The 13171-nt window shown below is 42.0% G+C and overlaps 1 protein-coding gene and 1 long non-coding RNA gene across 21 annotated transcripts in view; one reads left to right on the forward strand and one right to left on the reverse strand.

The window, feature by feature from the left end:
• LOC102123246 (uncharacterized) overlaps window positions 1–8821 on the reverse strand; it is a 56200-nt gene extending 47379 nt beyond the window's left edge. For 3 of the 4 annotated variants that reach the window (XR_012420160.1, XR_012420161.1, XR_012420159.1), the window contains exons 1-3: window positions 8762–8821; window positions 8547–8642; window positions 3178–3290 (exon numbers count right to left, since the gene is read on the reverse strand). This is a non-coding gene — a long non-coding RNA (uncharacterized lncRNA). Of the gene's footprint in view, window positions 1–1755; window positions 1971–3177; window positions 3291–8546; window positions 8643–8761 lie in introns of all 4 variants that reach the window. The other variant, XR_281913.5, reaches the window with a different exon arrangement.
• The window catches only part of PCED1B (PC-esterase domain containing 1B), a 155381-nt gene that overhangs the window by 125362 nt on the left and 16848 nt on the right, over window positions 1–13171 (forward strand). For 3 of the 17 annotated variants that reach the window (XM_074006689.1, XM_065524075.2, XM_065524076.2), the window contains 4 exons: window positions 687–787; window positions 3022–3299; window positions 4814–4870; window positions 8600–9059. The gene's annotated coding sequence lies outside the window, so the exon portion shown is untranslated. Of the gene's footprint in view, window positions 1–686; window positions 788–3021; window positions 3403–4813; window positions 4871–8599; window positions 9060–13171 lie in introns of all 17 variants that reach the window. The other 14 variants (XM_005570649.5, XM_074006694.1, XM_065524078.2 and 11 more) reach the window with 10 other exon arrangements.

The following is a 13171-nucleotide window of genomic DNA, read 5'->3' on the forward strand; positions in this document are numbered from 1 at the left end:
ATATCCTTTCAGGACCTATTGTCATGGAAGGAAATGACAATAAGGAAATCTTCCTTACACAAATATGTAAGTATGCATTCCTCTTCGTCAGATACAATCACAACTTGAAGAACTTGCACCAGCCTTGTGATCTGGGTCTTGGCCCCTAAGACCTGACTAGAATCAATTATTCTTAAGACACCTGCTGAGAGAACTTATTCAGATAAAACATTTCAGGGCTTTTTTGATTTAAAGCTTTTCTATTTAAAGAATAACAAGCTCCTTCTCTAGTTTTCTTTAACAAACTAGGCATATGACAGGCAAAGGATACAGATTTTTCATAGCTTACTTCCTCCTGAAATTTAAATCTGGTTAATCAAGCTCTGTGAATGACAGTTTCTCCTTTGAACTTTGTGGGCTAACACAGCTCTCTGAACACCCATAGTTTGTTCGTTTTTTTTTTTTTTCTCTCTCTCTCTCTTTTTTTCCTGAGCAGTGTAAACAATTGTAAAGCTTTAAATAAATGAGCTATAAGAAATTTTCCCAGGGTCTTCATTCTGTGATTCCACCAGGTGTCAAGGTCTCTGAAGCAGCTGCCTTAGACACATGCCTGAACTCAAAGCAGCCATACTGTTAAGGGACAGACTTGGTGCTGGGGGATAAACTTAGTGATTTCGGTTTTTGTTTGTTCGTTTGTTTTGAGACAGGGTCTCCTCTCCCACGCTGGAGTGCAGTGGCACAATCATAGCTCACTGCAGACTTGACTTCCTGGGCTCAGGTGATCCTCCCACCTCAGCCTCCTGAGTAGGTAAGTATAGCACACACCACCACCCTCGGCTACTTTTTTATTTTTACTTTATTTTTTTGAGACGGAGTCTCACTCTGTCACCCGGGCTGGAGTGCAGTATCACGATCTCGGCTCACAGCAACCTCCACCTCCCAGGTTCAATCGATTCTCTGCCTCAGCCTCCCGAGTAACTGGGACTACAGGCATGCACCACCACACTTGGCTAATTTCTGTATTTTTAGTAGAGACAGGGTTTCTCCATATTAGCCAGGTTGGTCTGGAACTCCTGACCTCAGGTGATGCACCCCCCTCAGCCTCCCAAAGTACTGGGATTATAAGCATGAGTCACCCTGCCCAGCCTATTTTTATTTTTGTATAGACGGGGTCTCGCTATGTTGCCTAGACTGGTTTCAAACTCCTGGGCTCAAGCAATCCTTCCACCTTGGGCCCCTAAACTGCTGGGTTTACAGGCGTGAGCCACCCGGTGGAACCCAGCTTGCTGGCTGTTTTGATTTGACTTGTAGGGAACAAAGCCTGACACTGGCCGGGTGCAGTGGTTCATGGCTGTAATCCCAACATTTTGAGAGGCTGAGGCAGGCAGATTGCTTAAGCCCAGGAGTTCGAGACCAGCCTCGCCTGGTCAACATAGTGAGACCCTGTCTCTACCAAAAATAACAACAACAACAAAAACAAATGCCCTCCTTGACTTTGTCACAGTGTTTTAATTTTCATTTACATCACCCTTCTCTATGTGACACTGTGGGTGTGGCATCTGTGCTGCTCAGGACACAGTGAGGTGTCTGGTGTCAGGGTGAGCAAAGACCAGGGCAGGCAGAGAGACCTCAGATTCTGGCTTCACTGCTTAGTGTCAGCTGATTGGCTTGAGGCAGAACCAGCCCTCCAGGAAGTCCTTTCCCTTTTCTGGTATTCCTCACAGAGACAGTAAGAGCTACCCTGCAGGGTGGTTTTAAAGGTAACAGTAGGCTCACCTGTAATCCCAAAGGCGGAAGGAACACCTGAGGAACACCTGAGACCAGCCTGGCCAACGTAGAAAAACCCCTCCTCCACTAAAAATATAAAAATTACTGGGGTGTGGTGGCACATCCCTGTAATCCCGGCTACTCGGGAGGCTGAGGCAGGAGAATCACTTGAACCCGGGAGGTGGAGGTTACAGTGAGCCAAGATCATGCCATCGCACTCCAGCCTGCACAACAGAGAAAGATTTCGTCTCAAAAAGAAAAGGTAACAATAATGAATAAATGAATATGTGACACCTGGTAAAGTAGGCTCTCAATAAATGGTAGCAATAATGATTATTGTTGATTTTGTAAAAAGAGTTAATACACTTTAAATGCTTGGAATAGTATACTCAGTAGGTGTTCATTGTTATTGAATACTGTTATCAAAGGGAATCCAGATGCCTTATCAATTTGGGATCTTCAGGCTTTTTCCCAGTAATGCTATGGATTTTCTAACGTGTTTGATTAAGGCAGAAAGGCTGGTATCTTCAGAAAAATTTTGACATGATTTAGCAGGTCAAATTCAGCCTATGAAGGGAAGTAAAATTATAAGATCTGCGTCTCAGAAAGAGCAAGACTGTGGTTTACAGAATGGATTGGAGGAAGAAAGGAACATTAGTGGGAAGATAAACTTGGAAGCCACAGCACCACCACAGCAGGATTCTAGATTTGAACTAAAGCAGAGGCTATAGTTAGAGGCTATAGGAAGAGGACTGATCAAAGATTGGCTTTGGAGATAGAAGCTACTCTACTTGTGGCAGATGAAGAGGAAGGAGTCACAGATGATCTTGAGATTTCTGTCTTGGGGCAACCGGGTAGATATTGATTTCATTTTCTGAGAGGAGGAGCAGTTTTGGAAAATAACATGATTCGTTTAGAATTTATTTTAAATTGGAACCTTGCGTAGTCATTTTATTCAACCAGAAACAAAGACATTTCTTTACTCTTAGCTATTTTTGTCATGTATTTTTAAACTATCCCATAATTTAACCAGCATATATCACTAAGAATAAATGCATAGGTAGAAAATAACCACAATCAGTCTTTTGTCATGATACCAAAATATAAAGTGGCTGGGGCCACAGTTATGTAACACTTAGAAATCATGACTAACAAAATAGAATACTGACATATGATTCTAAGATTTACAATTATAGATTAATTAAACTGCACCAGATTCAGATAAATGAAACTAATGTCTGATTCTCCATCTTCATTTATTGAAATGTATTTCAGGCCGGGCTTGGTGGCTCATGCCTGTAATCCCAGCACTCTGAGAGGCCGAGGCAGGCAGATCACCTGAGATCAGGAGTTCAAGACCAGCCTAGCCAACATGGTGAAACCCTACCTCTACTGAAAATACAAAAATTGACTGGGCGTGGTGGTGCATACCTTTAATCCTAGCTACTTGGGAGACCGAGGCACAAGAATCGCTTGAACCCAGGAGGTGGAGGCTGCAGTGAGCCAAGATCACACCATTGCACTCCAGTCTTTCAACACTCCGTCTGAAAAAAGTAATAATAATAAAAAATAAATAAATAAATGTATTTCAGAGAAGCAACAACAAACTATGTTAAGGAAAAGAGCACCCTAAAAGAAAAAGGAAGAGCAAAAAAAGTAAGCTGTAACAATATTTTTGTAAGTGATAATTGGGAAAAATACTTAAAAGCCTACTATTTTACCAATAAAATAGAATAGTGATATACGATTAATTTATAAAACAAAGGATGCAATGTGGGCCAATTGTATGTACACAGTAAATACTCATCAGAAAAGAATATGACTAGGAGCTACTTTTTATGGTGCTGTTTTCAGTCATTTTCACATTTTCAGTAGAATTTTAAAAGTCCCTTTTCAGTAATAGAGGTGATACTCTAACATAAAGCCATCAATGCACTCCCAACATTGAATTCTAATTATCTGCTTCTGTGTTTTTCCCTCCCTGCACTGCGAGCTACAGGACATAGAGAAGACCATATCCTACTCAACCTCATATCTCAGGTGCTAAGCACTGTGCCTGACCAAGGGAACACTTGATGAATGTTTATCTAATAAAGTAAGAAAGGAAGAATAACACACATCCAAAAATATTAAGTTATTTCCATCTTCCTTGACAAAACAACCTTATGGCCGGGCGCAGTGGCTCACGCCTGTAATCCCAGCACTTTGGGAAGCTGAGGCGTGTGAATCACTTGAGACCAGGAGTTCAAGACCAGCCTGGCCAACATGGTGAACCCCCAACTCTACTTAAAAAAAAAATAAGTAGCCAGGTGTAGTGGCACATGCCTATAATAACAGCTACTCAGGAGGCTGAGGCAGGAGAATTGCTTAAGCCTAGGAGGCAGAGGTTGCAATGAGCCAAGATCGTACCACTGCACTCTAGTGTGGGAGACAGACTGAGACTCTGTCTCAAAAAAAAAAAAAAAAAAAAAAGAACTGAGCATAGTGGCTCAGGTCTGTAATCCCAGCACTTTGGGAGGCTTGAGCCCAGGAGTTCGAAGCCAGCCCGGGCAACACAGCGAAACCCCATCTCTACCAAAAATACAAAAAATTAGCAGGGCGTGGTGGCTCACTCCTGTGGTCCCAGCTACTGGGGGTAGGTGGGGGACTGAGGTGTGAGGATCACTTGAGCCTGGAGGTGGAGGTTGCAGTGAGCTGAGATCACAGCAGTGCACTCCAGCATAGGTGACAGAGAAAGACTCTGTCTCAAAAAAACAAAAAGAAAAAAGGAGAACTGGAATTAGAAAACTAAACTGTGGTTTAAAGGTAAGGGACATTGCTAAATAATGTAAGACCCAATTCTTGTAGGGTATTAAATTATTCTCTGTGAAAGAGCTTACAGCCTTTTCTCTTACAGAGAAAAAAATTCATGAACTATGGCTTTGGAACTATGAGTCCGGTACCCAGGAAGCCTGGTCTTTAGTCCAAGCTCGGTAGTTAACCTGTGTGATTGAGGCAGCTGCTCAATCTCCCCGAGCTTCAACTTGACCTAACGATGATTTCTGTCATCTCCCTTCCACTTGCGCAGTCTCTTCCTGCAGTGATGGTGTCATACCAGCCCACGGAACAGTGCCCATCAAACAAGGTACTTGTCAGTATTTACATTTTTTTCTAGTGGTTAGTCATTTAAAGAACTATTTGGCATTACTAAAGCATGGATGCATGTATACCAATCCCTGGAATAAAATGAGCATTTACTAAGTGCCAAGCAGTCTGCTTAGCACTTTGCATGTTTAAACTTCACAAGTAGAAGTGGGCCAGAGGGGTTGAGTATCTTTCCCAAAGTCACACAGCTTGTGGGTTATTAATTTGGGACTCTGAACTCCAGCTTTTCTGCCTGCAAAGGCCATGTTCTGAACCACTAAGCTACACTGGAACAGAATACAGAACTTGCATAAAACATAAGAATTCTAAGAATTTTGTGGAAACGTTTAAGAAATCCTGACAGAATGGGGTCTTTTATAAATTGACATTTCTCATTCCCTCCATCCTGAATAGTGAAATCACTGATTTGGCTCTTCTCAATCTGTAACATCTCAAATCCCAACAACTATTGCCTTGTTCATCAGCACAAAGTTTGCACGTACTTAGTGCAAAATTTAGTTCTGTTACTAAATCGAACTCATGAGGAGTTTTAATCCAGACTCTCAAAGTTCCTAATATGCTATCAGAGAAGATTTTGTACCCTAATGGAAACAAATTATTCATTATTCATATGTGCTTGAAAATACTAAATGTGAGTGCTTGGAAGAGGACTTATCAAAAATATGTGGACTGTTTAAGTCAGACAAGCAAAGCAAAAGCATAGTTTTGTTATTTGCCAAATTTGGCCCATTTGTTTAAGGCAGCCCGGGAATAGATTTAAGCACATACACACACCAGCCAACTGAAATTAATGTATATATGTATATATTTAATGGGCTGATTTCCGGCCGACTTATAGGATTCCCAAGAAGATAAGAAAAATAATTGCATTCCTTAAGTTAGAAAATGTGGATAAAACGATAATGGCTTGCATAAAGAAAAGTTTAAATTTCTCTGTGGCTATAACTACTAACGAGCTGCTAATATTAAAGGATATCTGTGTGAAAGCACATTCACAGGGTAAAACATTATATGTGCATAAGTTGTCATTACTGTTTAAGAAAAAGCCAAGTTTGGTGGGTAAAAAAAAAAAGAGATGGCTCACTGAGCTTTGAAACATGCAATAGGGCCACAATAGCACTAGTAGCCAGAATAGCAATAGTAGCTGTCTACATAGAGCATAATAAGTTCTTGGAAGCCAGAAAATCAGTTGAAAATCTGTTGATCTCAAACAACTTTAAGTTTAAAGAGTATAAGTGGAATTATCATTTGCATTATTATAGCTCCTCTGTTCTCTGGTCTTGGGATGATTACAGAGATTGTTCTTCTATTCTCACAGTGCACAGACCAGCTGAAATCTACAGGACTAGGAAGATTTGCAATTCATTTATAGAATTGCTAGAACTAAATAATGGCAGATTTTCAAAGATATGTAATAGATTACTCTGAATTATAAAATATTAAGGCTATCAGTTGGGTTCTGCCTTGATTGTATTAAATTTCATGGTAATGACTGTACTAAAATTCATGGGGAAATGCAAGATAACAGTATTGATGGCCATAGACAAGAGGATGAAAACAATGCACAATGTATGGAATTAATTTTAAGCCACACACTGAGTAGACAGTGATGTAAAGTAAAATGATATTTTTCAAGGAAAGACAGTTATGTCACATTATAATCCAGTTTATATAAATAGCATACCATTAAAAATAAACTAAGTCTTCAGAGCATGTAATTCAGGACTGTTTTGAAATCTCTTACTCTTGTTGGTTAGTTATTTTGTACTGTAAGGGAGGGAAAATGGCTTCTTCCATACTTCTAGGTTCTTTGGCTGGGATACAAATTAAATTGACACAAAACAGATTAACAGAAGAAAAAACATTTTTGGCCAGGCTCAGTGGCTCATGCCTGTGATCCCAGCACTTTGGGAAGCTGAGGATCAAGGGAGGATCAAGGGAGGATCACTTGATCCCACGAGTTCAAGACCAGCCTGGGCGACATAATGAGACCAAATCTCAATTAAAAAAAAGAAAAGGAGAAAACATTTTTAATTATATGCACACACACTGGAATCCCACAAAACATGAGACTCAAAGAAAGGCCAGATGATGGAAGCTTATCATGAGCTACAGGAAGGAATAGGGACTTGGGGCTTGAAGAGAACTAGTGACAAGTTATAGGAGGGTGATGAGAAGAAATGGATGGTGAATAAAGGTTGTCTTGTTATGTAAATGAAAAGTCTCCCAGGTAATAAAAGTTGTCTGAGAGCAGGACTCTTCCTGATACAGATACTTTGACTAATGTAGATTTCTTTTATAAATATAAATTTATTTTACAAAAGGACAGCTTTTCAGATACCCCTGTGTCTGCAGTTGCTCAGAATAATCAGCTCGAAATACGCCAAATAACTATATTTTGGGGTGGCATATTTTTTATTTTTGAGATGGAGTCCTGCTGTCGCCTTGGCTGAGGTACAATGGTGTAATCTCAGCTCACTGCAACCTGCACCTCCTGGGTTGAAGCGATTCTCCTGCCTCAGCCTCCCAAGGAGCTGGGATTACAGGAACCTGGGGGTGGCACATTCTGATCTTCTGTAGTCATGCATTGGGATCTTCTGTAATCATGCATTTTCTCTCTCTTTCTCTCTCTTTTCTTTCTGATTCATTATTTCCTTTTCTTTTTCATCTTGGTATTTGTAGGGAAAGTGATATTCCCCTCCCCGAAATCATATTATTCCAGACAAAAGAAAACAAATGCCTACACTTATCTAATCGATCAGAAGACCACCTCCTCACCCCCGCTTTTTTTTTTTTTAAGATGGAGTCTTGCTCTTGTCGCCCTGACTGGAGTGCAGCGGGGTGATTTCGGCTCACTGTAACCTCTGCCTCCCGAGTAGCTGGGATTACAGGCACCCGCCACCACGCCCAGCTAATTTTTGTATTTTTAGTAGAGACAATGTTTCACCATGTTGGCCAGCTGGTCTCGAACTCCTCACCTCAGGTGATCCAGCTGCCTCGGCCTCCCAAAGTGCTGGGATTACAAGCGTGAGCCACGGCGCCAGGTGAACAGTCTCCCTTTTAAGCACACTGTCCCCTTGAGTTACCTGCTGGTTTCAAGTGGAACACTAGGGGAGGAAGCAGAAAGTTCTTGTCTTGCTCTGCCACATACTGGATCTAGCTGAGGCCAGGGCTCAGGCCTGTGGTTTCCTGTAGTGTGGACTGGGCTATTTTTCCATCAAGAGGGCAGTGGAGAGATGAAGTGAAAGGATTTAAAAGCGGTTTGTGGCCTGGCGCGGTGGCTTACCCCTATAATCCCAGCACTTTGGGAGGCTGAGGCGGGTGGATCACCTGAGGTCAGGAGTTCACGACAAGACTGGCCAACATGGCAAAACCCCGTCTCTACTAAAAACACAAAAATCAGCCCGGTGTGGTGATGGGTGCCTGTAGTCCCAGCTTCCTGGAGCCTGAAGCAGCATTGCTTGAACCTGGGAGGCAGAGGTTGCAATGAGCCGAGACCACACCACTGCACTGCAGCCTGGGCAACAAGACCGAAACTCCATCTCAAAAAAAATAAATAAATAAAAATAAAAGTGGTTTGTAAACTGTAACACATTGCACAGAAACACAAGATTACTACTACGAAATATTAGTTAGAAAAGTAGAGTTCTTCTTACCATTTCCGTGTTTCTTCTCACTTCCTCCTTTCCTCTTCTGACCACCTCCTCAGCCGTGAACGCACCACACCAGCAAGAACAATAAGAGCCGAGGGTCTGAATTGTTTAATCAAAAGAAGACTCAAAATAAGCTACACCCAGATTACTGAGAAAAGTGAAATGAAAACAAGCTCAAAAACAAATTCCAGGAAGATGCTGTCTTTGTATTGACTTACCATTTCATGTTTTCATACATGTCAAAGTCTTGAAGCTTCGGTCATTAGTCTTCTGCTTCCAAGAAGTAAATGCTGACTCGTGTCATTTGCCCCAGATGCCACCGGAAATGTCATCTTCTCCCCAGACGCTGGCTTGCAAGCATAGCAGCACCCAAAGGCTAACCTATTTCCCCTATAGCCCAAGCTCAGAGATCTCCCGTCTGGCCACAATGATCTACAGGAGAGGAAGAAAGCTATCTAGGGACGAATCTAGAATCAACTGAGAGAGATGCTTAAACATCACCAGTTACTTTAATGAGTAAGTACTTTTCAGTTTTTCCATTTTATTTGAAACATTAAGTTGGCATTTCTGACCAGCCTTTCTTGAGACTGTCATTTTTGGGGCACTTACTGTAGAGAGGAATCAGTACCCTAGCCTCCTCCAGCCCACCCCATGTAACGCTAAAGAGACAACTGGTGCTTGGCAATAACAAAAAATTAGTGATTGATAAACTAGTAAATTTATTAAAATGGACAGTGAAAGGAAACAACCAATTTAGTCGTGAACTGCAGAAGGGACGTGAGGCATTTGTTGTCTGAAATCTTGTATGTTGTGGTTGACCACAAAGGCTTGGCATCAGTTTTTACTTCCAGCACTGCTTCTTATGAAATGGATGACCTTGGGCAGATTACTCGATCTTTTAGCCTTAATTTTTAAATGTATAAAATGGAGAAAATTAAGAGTATGTAGTCCAGGTGCAGTGGCCCACACCTGTCATCCAAGCACTTTGGAAGGCTAAGGCAGGTGGATTATTTGAGTCTAAGTTCAAGACCAGCCTGGACAATATGATGAAACCCTGTCTCTAAAAAAACCTATAAAAATTAGCCGGGCATGGTGGCACAGGCCTGTAGTCCCAGCTACTAGGGAGGTTGAAGTGGGAGGATTGATTGAGTCTGCAGAGTGGCTGCAGTGAGCCATGATCTCACCACTGAATTCCAACCTGGGCAACAGAGCGAGATGAAAGAAAGAAAGAAAGAAAAGAAAAGAAAGAATTTCTTAGGGTTTGTGTGTGTGTGTGTGTGTGTGTGTGTGTGTGTGTGTGTGTGAGACGGAGTCTCACTCTGTTGCTCAGGCTGGAGTGCAGTGGCGCTATCTCAGCTCACTGCAACCTCCGCCTCCCGAGTTAAAGTGATTCTCGTGCCTCAGCCTCCCAAGTAGCTAGGATTACAGGCACACGACACCACGCCCAGCTAATTTTTATATTTTTAGTAGAGACAGGGTTTCACCATGTTGGCCAGGCTGGTCTTGAACTCCAGACCTCAAGTGATCTGACCCCCTTGTCCTCCCAAAGTGTTGGGATTACAGGCGTGAGCCACTGCGGCCTTCTTAGAGTTCTTAAGAAGAATAAAGAGATAAACTGGTAAAACATGTAAACACATTTTGGAGGGTATACTAAATAATGCCACTAAATAATTAATATTGCTAAATAATAAGTTAAATGCTTCATTTAACTAGAAATCTCCCTTAACCACTAAGCCCACTTTCCAGATATGTTAAGGTTGCTCCGAATAACAATAGCAGTGAACATTTGTAGAGTTTACACAGCATTTCATTTGATTTCCACAGTTAACTCTAAGGTAGGCAGTGCAGAGCTGTTGACTTATTTTTGGAGCTGGAGGAGAAGAGAGAAGCGGAAACTCGGCTGGACACGGCAGCAGGGAGAAAAGCCCCTAGGTCCGTGTTGGCACTGAAGTGGGGAAAACCATGGCCTGGGGAAAGGCCTAATGTGAGAAGTTAATTGGTGTGCCTGGGAAATAGGACATTCATTTCACTAGCACAGATTCTTGGTCCTCAGCTTCCTTAGTCCCTGGACCTTGCTTGTCCTTTCTTCCACTCCAAGCCATGGAGCTTGAAACTGGCGAGTCCTCAGTTGCACTGCCAACAGGCAAAGCAGTGGGAACTCAAGTTTCCAGAATCCTCTACAACATAGTGTGAGTAAAAGCCAAGGCAGAGACGGTGTCTTGCTCTGTCATCCAGGCTGGAGTGCAGTGGTGTCATCACAACTCACTGCAGCTACAAACACCTGGGTTCAAGATATCCTTCCACCTCAGCCTCCTCCTGAGTAGCTGGGACTACAGGCGTGTGCCACCACATCCTGCTAATTTTTAATTTTTAATTGTTTTTGTTTTTGTTTTTTTTGTAGAGACACGGATGTAGCTTTGTTGTCCAGGCTTGGCCTGAATTCCTGATCTCAAGCAATCCTTCCTCCGTGGCCTTCCCAAAGTGTTGGGATTTCAGGTGTGAGCCACTCTACCTGGCTGAGACTTGCTCTTATAATCTCATTTTTAAATTCAAAAAATGTTTTCCATAGGTGGGCTATCTATGGAAAAAGGTGGCTCAGGCCTGTAATCGCAGCACTTTGAGAGGCCTAGGTGGGTGGATCACCTGAGGTCAGGAGTTCGAGACCAGCCTGGCCAATACAGTGAAACTCCATCTCTACTAAAAATAGAACAATTATCTGGGCATGGTGGCAAATGCCTGTGATCCCAGCTATTCCGGAGATTGAGGTAGGAGAATAATTTTAGCCCGTGAGACATTGGATGCAGTGAGCCAAGATCACATCACTGCACTCTAGCCTGGGCGACAGAGTGAGACTCTATCTCAAAAAACAAAAAGAAAAAAATTTCTTTTTCCATAGAAACACTATTACACGTAGAATTTAAATACTACAAAAATGGTAACAAGAATGATAGCAACAATAATAAAACAATATCCATTTCTAAAACTCTTTTGTGTAATCCCCTCAGAGGAGCATAGGTGCTATTTCCCCTATTTAATAAGTGAAAAACTAAGCAGCACAAAGATAAAGTAAGCATTAGAGGTGGAAGAAATCCAGGCCTGCTGACTCAACCCCGGGTTCTTGTTCTGAGTAAATGGACTTTTGTAGCTAGTCCTGGAGCAGAATTGTCACAATCCAACCTGTTCATCAGTTGAAAGCACTCTTCATTATTAGCTCTCCCATCGCCCTTGTGTTTTATCCATGGGAACTTTTAATTCAGCCACTGGTTAGAATCTAGAGTAGTCAGCATAAGCCTAAACATTTGAAACACAAATATAGCTTTAGTGCAGCACTGGGTTTTCCATTGGCTTTTAAGAAGACTAGCTAACAGAGTGATGAAAATTGAACTAAGTTATTTCACACCTGCTTTGTTTTCTCACGGAAAATTTTAAAGCTGTGCACAAAATATTATTTTGTTTTTCAACAGAGAATAACAAGGAAAGCTACATGCAAATATTTCTATCTAGATAAGATTATTTTTTTTTCTCTTAATTTAAACAAATATTTATAGCTGAGATTAAAAGCTCAGGCTTTGGAGCCATACTTACACCTAAAGAAACAAAAGGAAACGTTAAGCTTATCTAATTATTCGGAAGATTCACTGTCATTAATGACTGTGGTGGCATGAGCCCACCTACCCAGGAGGCTGAGGTTGGAGGATTAATTGATTGAGCCTGGGACGTTGAAGCTGCAGTAGTGGTGATCATGCCACTGTATTCCTGGGTAACCAAGTGAGACCCTGCCTCAAAAAAAAAAAAAAAAGAACAAGGAGAAGAAGATACATTGTCAAAAGAATAGTTCTGCCATTTACTAGCTGGGCAACCTTGGGCAATTTATTTATTTATTTTTAATTTATTTTTTGAGACAGAGTCTCCCATTGTCCAAGCTGGAGGGCTGTGGCACGATCTTGGCTCACTGCAACCTCTGCCTCCTGGGTTCAAGCAACTCTCTTGCCTCAGCCTCCTGAGTAGCTGGGATTACAGGTGTGTGCCATGACGCCGGGCTAATTTTTGTATTTTTAGTAGAGACCGGGTTTTACCATGTTGGTCAGGCTGGTCTCAAACTCCTGACCTCAGGTGATCCACCTACCTCGGCCTCCCAAAGCACTGGGAATACAGGCGTGAGCCACCATGCCCAGCCAACCTTAGGCAATTTATGTTACCTCTCCATGCCTCAGTTTACTCATCTATAAAATGGAGATAATAATGGTTCCTCCCTCACCGGGTTATGAGAATGGAGTAGGCCTGTCACAAAGTGAGTGCTCAGTGAGTGCAGATGATTATTAGGCACAGGCACTGGGCCCTGAGGGGTACAAACATGGGTAAGACCCACTTCTGCCATCCAGAACTAGCATAGAGTGGGATAGAATGGCACATGGGCAGTTAATTATAGAACAAAACAGAACCAAAGGTTAAGTAGAGGCATCCCTCAGAGGAAGGAGAGAGTTTTCTACTTGGGAGATTAGGGAAGGCTCTCTGACAAAATTGTCTTTTAACTTGAGTCTTACTGAAAGAACAGAATTTTAGTAAGAGGAAAGTGTGGGGGAACATTCAAAGGTGAGTCATAGAAACAAAGATAAAGACATGAGAAA

Source organism: Macaca fascicularis, chromosome 11, assembly GCF_037993035.2.
Source record: "Macaca fascicularis isolate 582-1 chromosome 11, T2T-MFA8v1.1".
NCBI lineage: Eukaryota > Metazoa > Chordata > Mammalia > Primates > Cercopithecidae > Macaca > Macaca fascicularis.